General features: G+C 43.6%; 1 protein-coding gene and 1 pseudogene across 2 annotated transcripts in view; both read right to left on the bottom strand.

Moving 5' to 3' along the window:
- Positions 1-20760, bottom strand: part of PHKA1 (phosphorylase kinase regulatory subunit alpha 1) — a 274019-nt gene that overhangs the window by 199623 nt on the left and 53636 nt on the right. The gene's annotated exons all lie outside the window — the stretch shown is intronic.
- Positions 18754-20660, bottom strand: LOC142434454 (E3 ubiquitin-protein ligase RLIM pseudogene; annotated as a pseudogene).

The following is a 20760-nucleotide window of genomic DNA, read 5'->3' on the forward strand; positions in this document are numbered from 1 at the left end:
TCCCGATGGTATTGTAGATTTTAGTAATGAGCCCTTTGTCTGATGTGTCATTACTAAAAATCTTCTCCCAGTCTGTGGGTTGCCTTGTCACCCTCTTGGCGAAGTCTTCCGAGGTGCACAGGTGTTTTATTCTTATTAGATCCCATTTGTCGATTTCCAGTTCACCTGTGTGTGTCCCCTTCCCTGTTGCAGTGAGTCTATGAGCTCCCTGGACAAGTGCTCAGAGATTAGTCCCGATTCCCTCCTTAATGGTCCTGATGGTTTGGGGTTTGACTTCTAGATCTGTGATCCATCTTGAGTGTATTCTTGTGCATGGGGTGAGGAAGACGTCTTGTTTCAACTTTCTACATGTGGATATCCATTGTTTCCAGCACCACTTATTAAAGAGGGCATCTGCTTCCCATTTGACGTTTTTGGGACCCTTGTCGAAGATCAGTTGTCTATATGCTGATGATTTTACTCCTGGACTTTCTATTCTTTTCCACTGGTCTGAGTGTCTATCATTGTGCCAGTACCATGCTGTTTTGACCACTGTAGCTGTGTAGTAGGCATTAAAATCAGGTAGAGCGAGTCCTCCAATTGTGTCCTCCTTCTTGAGGAGTTCTCTGCTAATTCTGGGTTTCTTCCCTCTCCATATGAAGTTGGTGGTCAGTTTTTCCAATTCTTTGAAGAAGGTTGATGGTAATTGGATTGGTATAGCACTGAACTTGTATAGTGCTTTAGGAAGAACTGTCATCTTTACTATGTTCAGCCTACCTAACCATGAGCAGGGGAGGGTCATCCATTTGTGAAGGTCACTTTTGGTTTCATGTAATAGGGTTTTATAATTATGCTTATAAAGGTCTTTAGTATTTTTTGTTAAATATATTCCTAGGTATTTCAGTTTGTTCTTGGCTACTGTGAAGGGTACTTCCCTCTTAATCGCCTCTTCCATGGCCCTGTCCGATGTGTATAGAAACCCTACCGACTTCTGTTTATTGATCTTGTATCCTGCTACTCTTCTGTATTCCTCTATTGCTGTAAGTATTCCAACTGTGGAGTTTTGGGGGTCTTCAATGTATAGGATCATGTCATCTGCAAATAACGATAGTTTCACCTCGTCTTCTCCCAACTGGATCACTTTGATGTCCTTCCGCTGTCTTATGTTGTTAGCCAGAACCTCCAAAACGATATTGAATAGAAGAGGGGACAGGGGGCATCCTTGTCTTGTACCCTTTTTCAGTGGGATTGTTCGTCTTTTCTCAATTGACTATGATGTTGGCTGTTGGTCTTTCATAGATAGCTTGTATGAGCTTGAGGAACTTACCTTCCAATCCTATCTTCATGAGTGTTTTGATTAGGAATGGGCGCTGGATGTTGTCAAATGCTTTTTCTGCATCTATGAATATTATCATATGGTTTTATCCTTTTTCTTCTCGATGTGGTGAATGATATTGATGGATTTTCGGATGTTAAACCATCCCTGCATCGCTGGGATGAATCCTACTTGGTCATGGTGAATGATATGTTTGATGTTCCTTTGTATTCTATTGGCCAATATTTTGTTAAGGATTTTTGCAACTGTTCATTAGAGATATTGGTCTATAATTCTCTACACCTGTGGGGTCTTTTCCCTGTTTGGGTATCAAAGTAATGCTGGCTTCGTAAAATGAGTTTGGGAGCTTACCGTTCTTTTCTATGTTATGGAATACTTTGTGGAGGATCGGTGTCAGCTCTTCCCTGCATGTTTGGTAAAATTCTGCTGTGTAGCCATCTGGCCCTGGGGCCTTTTTCCTTGGTAGGTTTTTGATGACACTCTCTATTTCTTCCTTCGCTATGGGTTTGTTGAGGTTCTTGATCTCTGTCTCAGATAATCTAGGGATAGATTGTTTTTCTAAATATTTATCCATGTCTTCCAGGTTTCTGAATTCATTAGAATACAAACCTTCATAGTACTTTGTGATTATCCTTTTTATCTCATTGGGGTCTGTTGTTATTGCCCCCGATTCATCCCTCATCCTGGCTATTGATGTTTGCTCCTTTCTATCTTTGGTAAGCTTTGCCAGAGGAGTGTCAATTTTATTAATTCGTTCATAAAACCAGCTTCTAGTTGCGTCAATCCTTTGCATTGTTCTTTTGTCTTCCCACTGGTTTAACTCCGCCCTGATTTTTATTATTTCTTTTCTCTTGCTATTGGAGGGGTAGTTCTGTTGACACTGTTCTAGTTGTTGGAGGTTTTGTGTTAACATATCTGTCATACGCCTTTCTTCTTTTTTCATGTATGCATTCAGTGATATCAAGCTACCTCTGATAACTGCCTTTGCAGTATCCCATAGGTTTTGATATGTTGTATGCTCGTTCTCATTAGTTTCTAGAAACTTTCTGATATCCTCTCTGATCTGGAACTTAACCCATTCATGTTGCAGGAGGTCATTGTTTATTCTCCAATTGGTGGCCCTTGCTTTTCTGGGTGCCCTCCTATTAATCTCCAGCTTTATGGCATGGTGGTCTGAGAAAGACGTCTGGATAATATCTATGTGTTTGAATTTACTCAGGCTGGCCTTGTGTCCCAGCATGTGATCTATTCTTGAGAAAGATCCGTGTGGATTGGAGAAGAATGTGAAACCTTTTGCTTTTGGATGAAAGGCTCTATAGATGTCTATCAGGCCCTGTTGCCTAATTACATTGTTTAGCTCTCTGGCCTCTTTGCTGAGCTTCTTTCCCTGTGACCTGTCTTTCTCTGATAGTGGAGTTTTGAAGTCCCCCACTATTATTGTTGTTTCCGTGATTTCTTCTGTCATTTTTTTTAATAGTTTGTTTGACGAAATTTGCTGCGCCATTATTAGGTGCATAAATATTCAGTATGCTAAGTGCTTCCTGGTTTACTGAGCCTTTGAGCATTATGTAGTGTCCCTCTTTGTCTCTTTTTATGTTTTGGATCTTGAAATCCATTTTGTCGGAGATTAAGATAGCCACTCCTGCCTTCTTGGAGTTACCATTTGCTTGGTAAACTTTCTGCCAGCCCTTTATTCTCAGCATATGCTTGTCTGCTCGCTTAAGGTGTGTCTCTTGCAGGCAGCAGATTGATGGGTTATGTTTTCTAATCCAGTCCTCCAGCCTCTTTCTTTTAATATATGAATTGAGCCCATTTGTATTCAGCGTGATTATTACTATCTCTGGCTTCATGGTTGCCATATTCTGTTTTGTGTTTTGGGTCTTTGCCTATCTTCCTTCATATCAGTGTACTGCGTTTGAGTGGAGGGTTTCTATCCTGTCCTCTTTTCCATCTGAGACCCTGTTGTCCTGGTACGTGTTGCTGGCATGTTGGCTTCTAGATGGAGATGGGCTATATGGTGGTCTCCTGGTGGTTCTAGTTGGAGCTTGATCTTCTGGCCAGAGTGAGTCAGCCAGTATGTTCTGCAGGGTCGGGTGACTTGCAGTAAATTTTTTGAGTTCTTCCTTGTCCTGGAAGACCCTTATCTTACCCTCTATCTTAAAGGATAACTTGGCAGGGTATAGGATTCTGGGGGAGGCATTTTTATCTTTCAGTTTTTGGAAGATGTTGCTCCATTCTCTCCTCCTCTTCATGGTTTCTGCTGATAAGTCTGAGCATATTCTTACCTGCGCTCCTTTGTATGTGACTGTCTTCCTTTCTCTTGATGCTCGTAAAATTTTCTTTTTCCTCTAAGTTGGATAATTTTACAATTATATGTCTTGGCGTGTTCTTCTTGGTGTTTAGCTTAGCCGGCGTCCTCTCTGCTTCCTGTATGAGAGTCGGATTCTCCTTTGTTAGGTTGGGAAATTTTTCTTCCAGAAATTCCTTTGCTATCTTGGCAGTCAATTTGTGTGTTATGCTGTGTTCCGGTAGACTGATTATTCGAATATTATTCCTCTTCATAGCATCTGTCATTGATCTCAGGCTGTCTTCTGTTTCTTTAATTTTCCTATCTGATTGTTTTTCTCGCTTGCTTCATTTGGTTTGAGCGTCCTCGAGTTCACTGATACGGTTCTCAGCCTCCCCAAGCCTAGATATAGCTTCTGTGACCTTTTGTGTGGCCTCTGCTACCTCCTCTGTTAGTTTCTGCAGTTCCTTTTGGTGGGTAGAATTCATCCCCTCTATTGTGGACTTCATCCCCTCTATTGTGCATTTTATCCCCTCTATCGTTGCAACCTTATTTTGGGTTTGCTTCTCTTAGCTCCTGTATTACTGCAAGCAGAGTTCTGAAGATTTCCTTTTGTGGCTGATCTATATCTGTTTCTTCTATGAGTGGTGTTAGGTCTGTTAAAGTGCCTATTTTCTCTGATTTTTTTTGTTGGGAGTGATGTGGTCTGTTGATTTTTCCTTGATCCTTTCATAGGCCCCATGCTTCTGGGAGACAGGAGTAACCTTATATATGTTGTTGTTAAGGATTCTTTCAGGCGATTGCCTATGACCTACTGTAAGGGTGGGTCAGACTGCTGTGTAGACCGAGTTCCCTGTCGGGTTGGTGACCCGCAGTGCCGAGATGTTTCAGCAGCTGGAGTGGGGGCTGGGGCTCAGTGAGTGCCCTCAGGCTGCTTTGACCAGGTGTGACCAGGTACCCTTAGCAGCCCCCTTTATGAGGAGGGGGGGGTTAGTAATAAAAAGGATTTAAAAGGTTAATGATATAAAAATAGTTTTTAACATAATATTGGGCAGAGGAAGAAAAATTGGGGGGAGAGGGAAGAGAATCTATAATAGAAGAGGGACAAGCTGTGATACTAGTAGAGGTGGAAGGAGAAGAAAGAAAAGAGAGAGAAGGAGAATCTATAGAAAAGGGGCAGAAGAGAAGTACAAGCATTAATGAAAAAGTAGGAAGGAAGGGGAGAGAATACAGCACAGAAAATAAAAGAAAGGGAAGAAGGAATAAAAAACAAAAGAAACAAAACACACAAAAAAGCAAAAAAGAAAAGAAACCAACAAAAAACACACACACAAAAAAAACAGAAAAAAACCTATGCTAGATGGAGGATGTGTAGATGTGAATGTCTGAAAATTTCCCCCTTTCCCTCTAAGCGCTGGTGATGCCTAATAGAGTGCAGAGATGACTGTGTTCGTATTGTCCCACGATGTGGTGCTGATCTATGTGTTGTTGGGAATGCTCTTCAGCTCACCAAGCCCTCCCAGGTCTGGCCGCTCCCCACTGGAGGTCCTCGTGCTCTAGCTGGGAAGTGCTAGGGCAGCTAAGGGTACTGTGTGGAGGCTCAGGCCACCGTGCCGTCTCCTGGGGTGGCTGGGGCAGGCTGCGGCAGGCTTAGGGCTGGCACTGGGGACCCCACAGGGCCCCCAGGTGGTGAGAGCTGGCTGGAGCTCACCGACGGCTCCTCAGGGACTGCAAAGCCGAGTCCCAGGCTCCGCTGCAGGTGGAATGTTTGATCTGCCTGGGCTGTGAGCGGGCGCTGGGAGGCCCCTCGGACAGCTGCGCAGACAGCGGCGCGAAACTGCAGGGGACAATGGTGCTCGCCCTCCGCCCCACTCTGAGCTCAGAACCACGAGGACAGTAGTGGCTTGGCGCGAAATCGCACGGGATAATGGCGCCGGCAGAGGAGGCTTGGTGCGAAACCGCAGGGGGCAATGGCGCCCGTCCTCCGCTCAGAGCCGCGGCCGCCGGGGTCCCCACAGCACCCTGGGGAGGGCACCCACTCTTGTCCCTGGCGCAGGGAGGGGCCCTTGGCGGGCAGACTCGGCAGCGCGGGGCGCGGCGCTCCGCAGAAGCGCAGGGTCCGGGACAGGCGCGGGTTGGGCTATGGCTCCCGCCGGCGGGAAGTGCTCAGCGTAGGGTCCCGGCCGGGAGTGGAGCTGGCGCTAGGCTGCCAGGGGCGGGCGGGGGCGGGCGGGGGTGGGAGGCCGGAGCACGGAGGGCAGGTGGAGAGGTCCGCAGCTGTGTGGGTGGATGGTCCCCCATGGGGGTCGCCAGACAACCCGCGGGTCCGCTCCCTGATGCTTGGATGAATGGAGGGAGGGACTCAGGCCCCGAGGGCAGATCACTGCCCTGCAGGGAGAGGGAAACCGCGGGAGAGGAAAGCTTCTCTCCCAGTGGGGATCCGCGAGTGGGCCGCTGGTGTAGGGGAGCGCGTGACTTGCTACGCCTGTCTAGGCAGGGCAGGCAAGCGACTCTGGGCTGGGGTCCGGTTTGGGGATGGAGCCTAGGCCAGTCGCCAGTGAGCTCGCGGCAGCTTAGTGACTAGAGATGTCCCACGAGTCCAGTCCTCTTTCACCTAGACCCCTGCTCAGGACAAATGCGTGGGGTGGGACTGGGGTGATGTCCCAAGGGGATATTTCACTCACCAGACTCCTACTATTCCGCTACCTGGTCACCAAACCCGCTTTGTTTGGAGGAGCTCTCAGAGTATGCGGGTGTCCCTGTCGGCCATCTTCCCGGACCCCTCTGAGACCACTCTTATAAAAGATAACATCAAGATACAGCTTTTCATACCGAAAAAAAAAAAAAGCAAAAGACTTAGATGGTTACAAGAGGTGGGGCAGGATGGGAAGGAAGGAAAAGCAATAGGCCAGAAGGTAGACAGGTGTTAACTTGGGTGAACAAAACCCAACTCATTACCCTCGAGTCAATTCTGAATCATAGCACCCCCACCGTGGGTTTCCAAGACTGTAACTGTTTATGGGAGTAGAAAGCCCAATCTTTCTTCTGTCGCACTGTTGGTGGTTTCAAACTGCAGACTGTGTAAATTGCATAACCACTACACGAGCAAGACTCCTTTCTAGTAGCCAGGCATCAATAAATCATCATTTATTTATTCACACTTTAAACAACTTACTGAATCTCCCAATACCTTGCCCACCTGAACAAATAAAACAAATGGACAAGATACATAAAACTGCAATGTTCAATACACTAAGAATTATGCAATAAAGAACAGTGTTCCCTGTGGGAGAACAGATTGATAGTTTCACAGGGTAAAGAGTGGAACCCAGGAAGAGCCGCAGACTGCTCTAGTTGAGAAGGTCCTGAAAATACGAGTAGATTAAGGTACCTATAGTTGGTAAAGGAAAGTGACCAAGAAGAGACAGCAACAAGGGCATCTCAGAAATTTGTAGAGGATTCCCCTCACGTATTCAGCAAAATAGTGGTCAATACATGCATGTGAGAAAACTACTTGAAGCTAGGTAAAGAACCACCCAAAATGCTTGCTGGAGGAAATGCATGGTGCTCACTCAGGATTAAAATTAGTGCTTACTTCCCATAACCAGCCTAGAAAGCCTCATAATTCACAGACTATTAGGCAGAATATTAAGAAAAGCATTGCCTGCATATGTAAATATATTTACACATAACAATAGGGAAATAGATCTATGTACACATATTTATAAGTATCAAGGTGGCAGATGGACATTGCATCTCTACTCAAGTACTCCCTAAACGCAAGAACACTTTGTTCTAATAACCTAGCATTTTGTGAGACTCACCTTCCCGACAAGATTGCCGAAGACAAAATGAGTACATAAGCAAATGTGGTGAAAAAAGCTGATGGTGCCCTGCTATCAAAAGATATAGCAATTGGGGTATTAAAGGCTTGAAGATAAACAAGGGGCCATCTAGCTGAGTAGCAACAAAGCCCACATGGAAGAAGCACACCAGCCTGTGTGATCATGAGGGGTCAATGAGAGCAGGTACTAGGCATCAAAGACTCAGAACAAAAAAAACATTTCAATGTGAATGAGGGGGAGGGCAGAGTGAAGACCTAAAGCCCATGTGTAGACAATTGGACATCCCCTTACAGAAAGATCACAAGGAAGAGAAGAGCCAGTCCGGGTGCAGTATAACACCGATAAAACATATAACTTTCCTCTAGTTCTTTAATGCTTCCTTCCCCCACTATCATGACCCCAATTCTACCTTACAAATCTGGCTAGACCAGAGCATGTACACTGGCACAGATAAGAGCTGGAAACACAGGGAATCTAGGAAAGATAAAACCCTGAGGATCAATAATCAGAGTAGTGATACCAGGGGGTAAAGGAAAGGTGGGGGGAGAAAGGGAGAACTGATCACAATGATGTGCATATAACTCCCTCCCAGGGGGACAGACAGCAGAAAATCGGGTGAAGGGGGTACATTGGTCAGTGTAAGACATGAAAAAAATTAATAAATTATCAAGGGTTCATGAGGAATGGAGGCAGGGTGGGAGAGAGGGAAAACTAAACTGATACCAAGGTCTCAAGTAGAAAGAAAATGTTTTGATGATGGCAAATATGTATAAATGTGGTTGACACAATGATGTGTGTATGGATTGTGATAAGAGCTGTAAGAGTCCTCAATGAAATGATTTAAAAGAAAAGCATTGCCTAACTCTCAAAACCAAAGAGCCAAACCCACTGTCATCAAGTTGATTTTGACTCACAGTAGCCATATATCTGAAACCACAGGGCTCTAAATCTATAAACCTTTGCAGGAGCAGATAGCCTCTTCTTTCCCTCTGGAGGGGCTGGCTGGTTTGAACCACCAACGCTGTGGCTAGTACTACAACCTTTACCCTGACAGCACCAAAGGGACTTAGAGTCTAAGTCTTAGACCAAGGCCAAACATGATCTGGATTTGCCTAACAAATCTTAAAAGCAACAAAGAATCGGACTGTAACTTAATTGGGTGTCAGAATGTGGCTGTTACATAATCTCCTGTCAATTTACAAAGGAGTGGAGTCTAGCCTGTCAATCATGTCATAGCCAACGAGACCTCTGTGTGGGCATGGCCTTCTGTGGATTCTGACAACTCATGTCTTCCTCCCTGGAAGTGGGACACACACTCTCTCTGCTACACATTCATGTTGACAAGCTACATGGAGTTACACTGATGAAGCCACAGCATTGGATCTGGCGGAACCACATGGAGACCCACACCAGCACTGAGATGCTTCCACCGGGACTGGATCTCCAAGACTTTCCAGCCACTGGCCTGTGATCTTCCTGCATTCAGCATCATTGCATGGCTGAGTGAGTCTAAAGAAGAATTTATGAACTAGTATTGAACATATGGGATAATATGACACTTGGATTTGCTATGGACTGGGCTGAGATGCTTTCTTATTATATAATTACTCTTTTTATAATTACTCTTTCTTATACCCATTTTAAGTGTCTATGAATTTTGTTTCCCTAATCCACCCAGACCAACACAGAGAACAAAGCTTGAGAGGAGAAATATAAATATCCAGGCTCCCAGAGGGTAAAATTCACAATGTCTGGCAGCCAATAAAATATTACCAGATATGCAAAGAAACAGGAAAATACTGTCCATAATGAGGAGAAAAATATCCATCAACTAAAACTAACCTGGAACTGACTATGATGTGCACATAATCACAAAGGATATTAAAGTAATAATTGGAAGCATTTTCAATATGCTCAAAAGTTAAATAGGTACATGTGTTGATAGGTGCCATTGAGTCAGTTGTGACACGCAGAGTGACCTTATACGCAACAGAACAAAACACTGCCCAGTCAAGCACCATCCTCGCAATTGTTCCTGTGCTTGAGCCGAATGTTGCAGCCACAATGTCAATGCATCTCCTTGAGGGCCTTCTGTCTTGCTGCCCCTTGTACAGAATGGTTTTATAGAAAAATAGCAGCAATACTCACAGACGTAGTACCAGTACTGAAAACGCCCAGCCCACGCAAGGCAGCAACTTCTCTCTTCACAAAGCACGGTGATTTAGTTCAACCCTCAGACACGATTCCCTTTCATGGCTGAGTAAGCGGCATCAGGAACATTAAGTCACTTGCTCAAATTCTCCAAGTTAGTAAGACATCGTGCTGGGATTCCAATAATTCATGGTCCTTGTGAACTCGAGTTGATAAACAGTGACCTTTACTTATATGTTGGGCCAGGTCATTCTTAGTGGTGGGGAGCTGTCTTATGCAGTGTAGGATGTCGAGCAGCATCTGTGGCTTCTGCCGAGTAGCACCTGTGCCCCTACTTGAGAATACATTTTTCAAAGCATGATTTAAGTTTTTACACTTTTATCATGCATTATAAAGCATTACAGATCAGGACACAATACAAAAGCAAGATTTAGTAGTAAAGAAAGTAAACCAAAAGTTTCTACAGCAACTCTTGGTGTGATGGAAAGTAAATTTTCTAGATCTGTCCTCAAACTGTGATCTAAAGTAGGTCGTTACAAATGCAGACTTCTGATGGTAACATATGTATACATGTGCTCCACACAATTGATGTATGGAATGTTATAAGAGCTATAAGAGACCCTGATAAAATGATTTATAAAAACATGTTGTAAAATGCAGACTTCTATGTTTCACCCCCAAATAAATAAGATTCAGTAAGTCTTGGGTAGCCCAAGAATATGGATTTGAGCATGCAACCCCAAGTGATTCTTCATAGACACTAAAGTTTCAGAACTATTAGTCTACACTTAATTCATTTTGAGGGTTTTTTTTGAGGAATATAATGTAAATTTGACAATTTTAACTATTTCAAACTTATAATTCAGTGATAATAATATTCATAATGTTGCACAACTATTACAACTATTTAAAAATGCTTAATCACCTGAAAAACTATACCTATTAAGCAAAAATTCTGGCTACACAAACCTTACAGATGATGCTCACTATTAAGAAGTTTATTAAGGAAGCGAACAGGTTACAATTGAAGTGACAAATGCTCAGGATACAGTTGTTCAGACAGGATAATCTCTTCTCTACAATACAGGCCTCTCTCTGACTCTCAACCACTTAGCCTGGCCTCTGCCTGACTTGAACAATGTTACAAAGCTCTTTGAGGGCATGCCACTCCATCATAAGTCTCAACCTGAAGGCTCAGTTCTAGCTTTGTGGGCCAGCAAACTCAGTTTCCCCAGTTAAGTGCCCAGAGGCATCACAATCCAAAGGCCAGACTCCTGCCCCAAGAACTGTATCTGCTCTATGGGTTAGGAAGTCCACCATTCTCTCTTGGTTCGGCTGTTTCTGCTACTGGCTCTTCTGCCACTCCTCTAGGGTTAAAGCTGTCTCCTGGATCAAGGAGGTTCAATGTGCAGAAATCTTGGGGGGTCATAGGAAGTGTTCTACTTCTGGCTTTTCTCTCTTGCTGTTAGCAAAACATCCTCTCCTGAGATGGCTTCTTTTCTCTCCAGCAGAATGTCAATAACAATTAACTCTGTTAGCAATAACTGATAGCTAAATCACATAATCCAATCGGTGTCTTTTTTAATTTTCAGAAGTATTGCTTTTTATTATCAGGACCTTTATTTTATTCTTGTAATCATTTTATTAGGGGCTTGTACAACTCTTATCACAACCCATACATCCATCAATTGTGTCAAGCCCATTTGTACATTTGTTGCCATCATTGTTCTGAAAACATTTGCTTTCTATTTGAGTCCTTGGTATCAGCTCATTTTCCCCTCCCTCCCTGCTCCCCCTCCCTCACACACCCTTGATAATTTATAAATTATTATTTTGTCATGTCTTACACTGTCTGACGTCTCCCTTCACCTACTTTTCTGTTGTCCATCCCCCAGGAAGGGGGTTATATGTAGATCCTTGTGATCGGTTTCCCCTTTCTCCCCCACCTTCCCTTCATCCTCCGAACATCGCCACTCTCACCACTGGTCCTGAAGCGATCATCCGCCCTGGATTCCCTGTGTTTCCAGTTTCTATCTGTACCTGTGTACATCCTCTGGTCTAGTCAGATTTGCAAGGTAGATTTGGGATCATTATAGTGGGGGTGGGGGTGGAGGAGGGAACAGGCAGAGGGAGCATGTAGGAACTAGAGGAAAGTTGCATGTTTCATCCTTGCTACACTGCACCCTGACTGACTCGTCTCCTCCACGCGACCCTTCTGTAAGGGGATGTCCACTTGCCTACAGATGGGCTTTAGGTCCCCACTCCACACTTACCCACATTCACAATGCTATGATTTTTTTGTTCTTTGATGCCTGGCACCTCATCCCGTCGACACCTCATGATCACACAGGCTGGTATATTTCTTCCATATAGGCATTGTTGCTTCTCAGCTACATGGCCGCTTGTTTATCTTCAAACCTTTAAGACCCAAGACACTATCTTTTGATAGCAGGGCATCATCAGCTTTCTTCACCATATTATCTTATGCACCCATTTTTCTTCAGCGATCCTGTCGGGAAGGTGAGCATCATGGAATGCCAGTTTAATAGAACAAAGTGTTCTTGCATTGAGGGAGTGCTTGAGTGGAGGCCCAATGTCCATCTGCTACCTTAGTACTAAACCTGTAAATATATGCACGTAGATCTATTTCCCCATCGTGATAAATATATTTGCATACATACGTGCCTGTATTTATACCTCTATAAATACCCTCTGCCTCCTACTTCTTCCCTCTATGTTTACTTTTCTCTTGTCCCACTATCATGCTCAGCCTTCATTTGGGTTTCAGTAATTCCTCTCGGTTACATTGCCCTTGATCAAGCTCTACCAGGCCTCCTACACCTTCCTCGCCACTGATTTTGGATCACTTGTTGTTCCCTTGTCCCTGGCTTTGTTAACACACACTTCCTTTCCCCCATCCCCTGCCTCCTATGTCCCCCTGGAACCATCGGTCCATTGTTTGCTCCTTCAGCTTGTTTATCCCAATCAGTATCTTACCCTACCTTTTCACCCAGACCCATCAGGAAAACAAAGGTCGCTTTGGTGGGGGTGACAAAGGTTATAAATAGAAAAAAACGCATTAAATAATTCAACGCATTGCAGTCAGGAGTTAGGAGGAAATGGTTCATGTGGTTCCTTTGCCAAGGTACTAGAAGAACTAGATGTTGCCTTACTACCATTACTGAACATTTTGATCAAGGACTCTACAGAATCTTGAATAAAAGGAAGAAAATGTACGACAGAATTTCAAATTCTTATGGACTCTAGATTTTCTAGAGCCATGGAGAATGGATGAATCCCTGAAACTTTTGCCCTGAAATAATCTTTAAACCTTAAACCAAAATTATGCCTTGAAGTCTTCTTAAAAACAAACAAATGTCAACCTTGAGCATTGTGCTCTTTTAAAACGGATATAGGATTAAAATTATAACAGTAACTCAAAAGATTAACTAGAACATTAGGGACCAGTGAGTTTATGTTAATGGCAAAGGAACAGCTCAGATAAGAAGGATGAGAAAGGTTGTACAAGCTGAGTAATGCGATCAATTTCACTCAATTGTACATGTACAAATGTGATTCGGTGTGTGTGTTCCTATGTACATTCTCAACAAAGAACAGCAATCGGTGTATAATCTCAGGAACAATGAAAAAAGTTGAATTTTTAAAATTACCATAAAGTTTAAAAACTTGTCAATTCTGCAGAGGAGCATGATCTGATTTTCTAATACTCACCTACTGTCTTCTACATGACACTTTACAGACCTCCATCTCGTGTGGTTACCACAAAAGCCAAAGAAATGGGTATGTTTCCCACATTCTACTGATACGGAAAATGAGACTTTGAGGAACTGCTAACGGTCGGGGGGTTGGATTGAAGCACATGCCCAGTCCTGCGCCATTCTTTTGCTTGAGCCCATTGTTACAGCCATCGGATCAATCCATCTTGTCGTGGGTCTTCTTTTTCACTAACTAACCCTGTGCATTACCAAGCATGATGTCCTTCTCTGGGGACTGGTTCTCTCCTGACAGCATGGCCAACGTGTGTGAGACAAAGTCTCACCAAAGGACAAGTAACTTCCCTTCTACTATGGTGTAGTGGTTACAAGTTGGGCCGTGATCCGCATAATCAGCAGTTCACTATCATCAGCAGCTCCACAGAAGAGAGTGGGCTTTGTGCTCCCATCCACAGCTACAGCCTCAGAAATCCACGGGGGCTACGTATGAGTCAGCAGGGACTCACTCAATGGCAGTGCGTGATAAGGAGGAAGAGAAAACTCACCATTCATGGCAGAAACTCCTGCAAGTTTAGAGACGAAACTTAGGATCAGTGGGTTTATGTTAATAGTGGAGGAATAACTCATACAAAGAGAGTGAGAATTGTACAAATTGCATAATGTGATCCATGTCACTGAATTATAAATGTAGAAATTGTAGCACTGATGTATATATTGCTATGCACACTTCAACAACAAACAGCAACACACCAAAAACAGTACCTTAAAAAAACCCCAAAGCATCAAGCATTGGATTGGAAAAAAAAACACACAAAACAGCTAGTGTAAAACCGACCTTTGTGGTTTCTTGCAGAGTACAGGCTTTAGCATCAGACTAGGGCTGGATTCTCAGCTCAGTTTCTTAGTTACCATGTTTTGACTAAGCCCAAACTTCCTTCTTCCTCTGTGCATCTTCTCATCTTTCAAATGAGGTTCCTACCTAACTCTGCAAGATTATTATAGTGGTTATAGGTCATGCATGTAGACCAAAGTGCCTGACAAGAGGAGTCAATAAGTTCAGTAAGTAAGTCCATGTTCTAGTGAAAGTGTGGTCACAAGTACAATCAAATAAGCAGGGTAATCCTCCATTCAACACGAAACGCCTATGAGAAACTGTAGTGGCTTTTAATCAGATTCATTTAGGAGCGGTATCTTTTAAAAATATTCAGATTTTGAGTAAAGACATTATTTTATCATTTAAAATCAAATTTACTATAGGTTATAAACCACCAGGTTTTAAAATATATACGAATGGCTTACAACTATTATACAAATTTATGCACCAACCGCAAAAAGCTAGTGATGGAGACTTCGAAGAAGCCTACTTACGTCTTCAGTTGGAAATTGGTCAAATATGCAATCAAGATGTATTAATAATTATTTCCCATTGCAAACAAAAGTTGGAAACAAAGAGGAAGGAATAGTAATTAGAAAATATGGACTTGATGATAGAAATTAAGCTGGAGATCTTATGGTAGAATTTTGCAAATCCAATGACTGGTTCATAGCAAATATCATTTTTCAACAATACAAAAGGTGATGATATATATGCACTTCTCCAGATGGAATTCAAAGAAATCAAATTGATTACATATCTGAGAAGAGGGGACTGAGTATATCAATATCAGCAGCTAATATCAGTCCAGAGGCTGACTGTGGAACAGATAACCAATTATACATTTGTAACTTCAGGGTGAAGCTGAAGGAAACGAAAACAAGTCCAAAAGAGCCAAAATACTATCTTAAGCCTATCCCACCTGAATCTTGAAAACATCTCAAGGACAGATTTGATGCACTGAAACTAATAACAGAAAAGACCTTATGAGCTGTGGGAGGACATGAAGAACATCATTCATGCAGAAAGTAAAAGGTCATTAAAAAGACAGGAAGAAAAAGATCAAAATGGATGTCAGAAGACATCCCTCTCCCCTCACTACCATTTGGGGTCCCATGTTTTCCCTTGTCCCTGTGTTTGTTAACACCACTTCCTTACCCCCCTCCCCCTCCCCCACCCCCAAGTCCCCCCGGAACTGTTGGTCCCGTTGTTTTTCCTCCAGATAGTTCATCCAGCCTGTCCTATTCAGACAGACCTGTGGAGACACTAACATGCACGAAAACAAGACAGAGGAAAACAAAGCAACAGTATACAACCAGACAACAAAACAACAAAAACAAACCACTGACAAAGAACAAAACAAAACACTTCACAAAAGAAAGGCTTGTAGTTCATTCAAGGATCGTTTGCTGGCCCTTAGGAGTGTTTTCCAGTCCAGACTGTTGGGGCATCATGCCCTGGCCCCAAAGTCCACTTTCAGCATTCCCTGGGGACCTTGCCACTCCATTCCCTTGCTGTTCCGCTGCACTCCCCCAGTGCTTTGCCTTGGTGTGGTGGGATCAGGTCAGGTGCAATTCCCACACTGTGTCTCTGATGCAGTCCCCTGTTATCGCCCTTAGTCACTGATTGGCATCATTTCTCATAGTGGGGCCAGCCATCTCAGCATATTTTTAACTGGAAGAACTCAAGAAAAAACTCAAGCCTCAGAGGAGCTTATACCAAGGGCTCAAGTAGAAAGAAAATGTTTTGGAAATATTGATGGCAGCATAGGTATAGTGTGTTTGAAACAACTGAATGGTGGATTGTTATAAGATTTGTACGAGCCAACCATATTCATTTTATTTGAACAACGAATCTGTACTATTTGATACAGCCTTAATTGTCTCAGGAAAGAAGTTCTAGTGATCTACTTCCAGTGGAAACTTGATGGAGCACAGTTCTACTCTGTCACTCATGGGTCGCTATGAGCTGCAATCAACTTGACAACTGGCTTTTGGGTTCATTATCCTCCCAGCTTAGAGAATAATATTGGCTCCATTTTTAAAACAGCCATTATATGTTTGAAGCAAACATTTCATTAAGTTTTCATTACATTTGACAGATACTAATACTAGCAAAATTAAGAATGATTTGTCTAGTTTACTTACTAGGCCTACGCATTCTATTTGGGGGCTATTTGAGAGACAGAAAAAAAGTAAAGCTATAGCAGGCATTTACATAGTATTTCTACTCTACCAAAGCTCTAATGGTGTAAAGGTCCGTGGTTGAAACCCACAAGCTGTCCCAAGGGAGAAAAACATGGCAGTTGGCTTCCGTAAAGATGATAGTCCTAGAGAGGACACAGGACATCAGGTGACTAGGAGTTGGCATCACCTTGATGGCCGTGAGGGTTTTGAGTGTAAGGTCCTAGGAAGGCTGCTATGGACTGGAATAAACTCAAAGACAACGAGGTTGATGTGGTTTGATATGTTCGCGCCTTGGTGACATAGTGGTTAAGCATTGGGCAGTTAACCTCAAGGTCGGCATAGCAGTTCTTCTGGAATCCTTCCCATGTAAACATATTGTATAAATAAATAGACAGATCAACAAACAAATTGTGGAGGGACCTAGACTTAGAAAACCAAGGGAGACATTGGTCAGTGTAAGGCACGAAAGAAAAAAACAATTTATAAATTATCAAGGACTCATGAGGGAGGGAGGAGTGGGAGGGAAAAAATGAGCTGATTCCAAGAGCTCAAGTAGAAAGAAAACGTTTTGAGAATGATGCTGGCAACAAATGTACAAATGTGCTCGACACAATGGGTGTATGTCTGGACTGTGAAAAGAGTTGTACAAGCCCCCAATAAAATGATTTTTAAAAGAAAAAAATAGTTCTACTATTAAAATAATGATAATCAAAGTCATCAATAGATGTTTACAAAAAGGTCAATGCAAGATAATAATATTCTCATTCATTAATGGATAAAAAAGACTATATTTTTTTACTTTTCCATACCAAAAGGATTTATCAAGAAGAAAGTAATTCAAAGGAACTCTACATTTTTTAAAGCGGTTATAAAATGAGATTATCACCTCAAAAGACTGTTTTATGCAAAGTCCCTTAAGTTCCTTCGCAAATTTATTTTCATGAAAAGGAACTGAAAACAGATTACAGCAAGGCTAGTTTTTTACTTTGACAATAAAATTACATGAACAAATGACAAACAATACTCTACACATGGATATAGAAGCAAGCATGTCTGCTATGGAACATCGCGACCACACCCACAAGGACACGGAGATTCCACAGAGCACAGAGAATAAATATCACTACTAGGGTTCTAGTTAGTACAGACTCGTATATGGGTTTATTCCAAACAAAACATGTGTAAACAGGTCTCTGTACTCCATAGATAGATGGCTGCAGGAAAGTGCTCTCAGGAATACAATAGTCTTAATCTCATTTAGGATCCCTTAAAGAAAAAGGGTCTATTTAAAATAGTGGCTCCCAAAGGATTTGTTGGGTCTGTGTCAGTTAAATTCAAGGCAGAACTGTCCACTCTGAAGGGTATATGGAACCATTTTGGAGATTCCAATGGGTAATCAATAGATTTTCTTGATAATCACAGGGGCTTATTAGAAGAAGATTTCAGAAAACTGAAAAGTGCACTGATGAGATACAGACTAGGACAGCTGCGCCAATGAACCTGCGCATTCTTCCATGGCAGCAAGGGCTCTTTCATGAGAATTTTGTTGGGAAATCTTACCCCATCCACCCAACAATCATCTCCTTGTCCCCTTCAGACTTATTCCTGTTCCCCAAACCTGAAGAACATTCAAGAGGAACAACATTTGTGTTCCTGAGAGATGCTGTTAGTCTGGGTTGACTAGAGAAACAAATTCATAGACACTCATATGTGTATAAGAAAGAGCTCATCTGTAGACAATTGGACATCCCCTCACAGAGGGGTCATAGAGAAGAGATGAGTCAGTCGGGTGCGGCACAGCACCTTTGAAACATATAACTTTCCTCTAGCCCGTTGGTGCTTTCTTCACCCCACTATCATGCCCTCAATTCTACCTTGCAAATCCGATTAGCCCAGAGCATGCACACTGCTACAGAAAAGAGCCCGCAACACACGGAATCCAGGATAGTTAAACCCCTCAGGGCCAACAAGGAGAGTAGAGATACCAGGAGGATTAGAGGAGGGTGTAGGGAAAAGGGGGGAATCGATCACAAGGATCAACCTAGAACCCCATCCCAGGGGGACGAGTAACGGAAAAGTGGGTGAGGGGCGACAGAGAATGATGTAAGATAAGGAAAACAATCTATAACTTCTCAAGGGTTCTTGAGGGAGGGTGGGCGGGGGAGGGAGGGGGAAGAAATGGGGAGCTGATATCAGGGGCTAAAGTGAGAAGAGGATGCTTTGAAAATGATGATGGCAGGATATGTGCAAAATATATATATAAAGAATTTTTTGCTTTTCAAATATTTTTATTTTATTTTGCAAGACAAGTTGAAGACAATAAACCATTCAGCGAGGAATGAGTCAATTCTGGTTGGTCCTTTATATTTACGCGTCACTGAGAACGTGGACATAAAATAGATGATTTGTCTGCCCATCGCTACACCAGGTATACAGCTGAGTTCGGGTCTTAATTACACTGCACTTTCTCTGTTACCATAAGTTAAGATGGCACTCCGGCACACAGGGCAGGTGGAATTCTCAGTTAACCAGCGGTCGATGCAGTGAACGTGGTACTCATGGGAGCAAGGTAGTTTACGTAGCTTGTTGCCTTGTGCGTACTCTGCCATGCAAATACTGCAGGTCTTTAACGCATCGCTTTCTTGAAAAGTTCTCATCTCAAGGTCGTCAATTTGCTCCCTGGAGAGACCTCTAGGCTGCTCATCTTCATCCAGCTCGTTTAAAAAGAAAATCTGTGCCAGCTCAGGCAAGGTCAGGGAGGCACTTTCATCAAATGTTATGGGGGCCCTCCATCGGCCCTCTCGCCTGGCACCTGATGTCGAGCTTCCTTCGCTGTTGCCCTCAAACACCTCCGAGCTCGTTTCTGAAAGTTCGCCAGGAAAACTGAAAGCAGGGCTTAAATTGGCAGGTGAGTCAGAATGACCACGACCACCAGATAGCTCTCTCCCAACCCGAGAGTCTGCTCTTTCCAAAGTTCCTATTAGGATTGCGCCCCCAGGCTCGGAATCATTGGACACAATAAAGTAGCTTTGCTCACCCAAAGCTGTTAGTACCTGTATTAAAACGGCGTCGATGGCAAGAGACGGAGTTTCACCTAAGCCAGGATTTAAACTTCTATGAACATGAATTCTGATGGTTCTCCCATCCGCTCGTTGAGAACGAGAAAACATGCGCCTAAGCCCTCCTCTTTCCCTTTCGGAAGGGACAGTGTCGTTTAGAGTCCGTGACCTCGATCGGGTTCTGCTAGCTATGCTGTCTGTTTGGAGGTCCTCGCCTGGACGAACATTTCTTACTTGACGATCTAGGACAACAGTAGGTGGTCTCTGTCCTGGTCCTGTAGATGCACGATGGACAGTGGTGGCCGGAGCTGGTCCTTGAGGTGCATTTCGTGTCCCAGAGCCGTCAAAAAGACCCCTGCTCAGCAACTCAGGCCCAGCTATTTGGTGTCTCAATGTCATGTGATGACGGGCCCTAGACTGTCCTTGAGTCTCATTTACTAAAGGATGTTCAGCAGTTTGAGATGAGATACGACTATGAGATGATCTCGGTGGACTTACTCCCATTGGGTGCAGAGGGGACCGACTCCTTTCCGCTCTTGAGCTGGGTGTCCGGTGACGAGGGCCTCTGCGCCTGGCTCTTCTGCGACTTCTAGCAGGTGGGCCCTCTCCAGCGAATGCTTCAGCTGCACGTCGTGCCATTCTGGACGGCCCTGCAGATGTCGATGCAGGCCATGGATCTTCCACTTGCCGCTGGCTGTTGTTTTCCATGTTTCCCCGACGAGTGCGTCTGGAAGATGGCTCGTTTTCATTTTCTGGATTCCGGCTCCCGTTATTACGGTGAACATTGCGCTCTAACCAGTATCCAAAGTGATCCCTGTTGGGACTGGTCCTGCGCACTGCTCTCCGGGCCTGGTTTCTTCTTTGCCCACTTCGTGCTCGGTTTCCAGGTAGGCTGATGGAGTTCAGCCATTCTATGGTAGAGGCACTGATGGATTCGTCATCGGAAGAGTCTCCACCCCTACTTCCAACTGAGTCGGGCGGCGGCGGTCCCTCCTCAAGCAGTTGTAGTCTTCGCAGCAGCTCTTCTGCCGAGCTTTCGCCTGGGATGCCCAGCAAGTTGTGATCCCTCATGAGTCTGTAATTGTCGTGGCTCAGGTTATTTACAAATTGATAGAAAGCTTCTTCACGATCTAGCCTCTCCACGTGACTTCTGTGCTGTGCTGAAGCCTGGTCACCGTTTCTTTCATCGTTGGAATCCCAATGCTCCATCTTGTAGAACAAGTGGAAAATTATCTGACTGTTATGACATAGTATTGAAATACAAGAAACTGGATTTTAAATTTGCTGTATGCGTCTACCTTGATTTCAA

The sequence above is a fragment of the Tenrec ecaudatus genome, chromosome X (assembly GCF_050624435.1).
Source record: "Tenrec ecaudatus isolate mTenEca1 chromosome X, mTenEca1.hap1, whole genome shotgun sequence".
Taxonomy (NCBI): domain Eukaryota; kingdom Metazoa; phylum Chordata; class Mammalia; order Afrosoricida; family Tenrecidae; genus Tenrec; species Tenrec ecaudatus.